Below are 2,037 nucleotides of genomic sequence, written 5' to 3'. Positions count from 1 at the left end.
TGCATTGCATTGCATTGCATTGCATTGCATTGCATTGCATTGCATTGTATTGTATTGTATTGTATTGCATTGTATTGTATTGGTGTACATATGTTTTCTTTTATCTTTTATATTTTATTTGCACCTTTATGTCAAAGCAAGTTCCCAGTCTGTGAATCCTGTTCATTGACAATGGCAATAATAAACTGAATATAAATCTAAAGCAAAAGTTTATTTAGCAAGAGTTTATTAATCAAGATAACTTGATAATGTTTATTTACTCAATTTAAAAATTTAAGCAGAATGAGTAGTAATGCTTTTTAACTCATCAGCTCTGCAGAACACTGCAGCTTGGTTCCGCTCCGGCTCTGTTCTGGTTCAGCAGACCTACCCAGCCTTGTTCCGGTTCTGGTCTGGCTCTGATTTGCTCTCTGCATCCACTGAGCATCAAAGTCACTATGAATACTCGTAAGGACCAAACTTTTTCGGATCGGATCTAAACTTTCCCTCCATTTCAGCAGAAAGCAACTTTGTTTTCTGGGTAATGTAGTCCTTTAGACTGATTATACAGTGTATGCTGGTGAAGATTTTCAGTCATCCAGGACATGATGAATTCAAAAAGCGTTCAATACAAAAACAACTGGACTTTATTTGTAACAGAAGACGTTTCCCTCCTCATCCGAGGAGCTTTCTCAATTCAAAGGGCAGTGTGTGAGTGAGTGAAGTGACACAGTGTAGGTTCATTGAGAGAAAACTGCCAAATGATGGCGCTCTGTTTTTGTTATGTGCAATCTTACAGTACTGTACTTTGAAAAACCATGAAAGCACAAGTCCTCTAAAGTCGAACTGTGAAGTAGCGAGGAGTGGAGCAGACAGGTAGAGCTGGGGAGAAGGGAGGAGCAGAGAGACGAGCAGGCAATGAGAGACAATTCTGCTGACTTTTAGAACAGTGACCCACAGGAGAGGACACAGTCTGGCTTGTGTAATTTGCTGTTTCTGTTGCTTTAGTTCTTGGAATTAAACAATATTAACACTAAAAGATGTATATTTGAACAAAACTATAGCAATGGTTTGTCTCTGTTTAACTTGTCTTTTTTTTCTCTAAAACCCACCAAATGTCTCTGCAAAGGAGTCAGTTTTAGGTGTTTGTAGTTCATCCTAAATATCTGTTAATTTAAATCCTACACTGTATTAAAGCATTAAAAACATGGTTTTGGGGATTTGAATGAGCTAAATTGTTGATATTTGGAACCAGACTACATGAAAAATGTAATGCATTTAATGACCAAATATGAAATATAAATGCTGCCTTCTCAATAACAGGCAGTTTGCCTGTATTATTACCAATTGTGTTTTTAATGTTCAAATATTTTTAGCCACATGAAAGTTCATAAATTGTTATTTATAACAGCAACCTTTATAATGAGCAAGTTGATTCTCAGTGATAAAACTCCTAAAGGTTGACACTGAAAGGGTGATTTTGCCATTAAGTGACTTTGTTAAATTCAGATGGGTGATATTTTAAAAAAACTATCACAGGTGATCCTTTGTTCAAAACAGAATAACTTAAAAAAAATAATAACCTGCCTTTAAATGTGTTCTCTTGTAGTAATATGCTGGTATTGTCAATGTACTGTATATGCAGACAGAAGATGGTGTGTGTGTGTGTGTGTGTGTGTGTGTGTGTGTGTGTGTGTGTCTGTGTGCGTGTGTTGAAGTAACACTGTCCTTTAATAACAAAAGAGGTTGAATCATGTCATCTGGACTTCGTTTTTTTGTTAAAAAAGAAACGTTTCGCCCCTCATCCAAGAGGCTTTGTCAGTCTGAGGCCTAGCCATCTGGTATTACCCAGAAGCCATCCTGACTCTTGTGTTTCAAGCCTGCCTCAGATACCCCTGAAGTCTGGCCTTTTCACTAATGGTTTCAAAAACACAAACTTTGTGAAACGTTTCTTTTTTAACAAAAAAACGAAGTCCAGATGACATGATTCAACCTTTTTTGTTATTAAAGTGTTTATTTTGGTGCAGGATTAATTTTATTGTGTAGAAAGGGGGAGGA

The sequence above is a fragment of the Nematolebias whitei genome, chromosome 3 (genome assembly GCF_014905685.2).
Source record: "Nematolebias whitei isolate Nwh7 chromosome 3, NemWhi1, whole genome shotgun sequence".
NCBI classification, from domain to species: domain Eukaryota; kingdom Metazoa; phylum Chordata; class Actinopteri; order Cyprinodontiformes; family Rivulidae; genus Nematolebias; species Nematolebias whitei.
Note: the sequence above shows the minus strand (reverse complement) of the source record.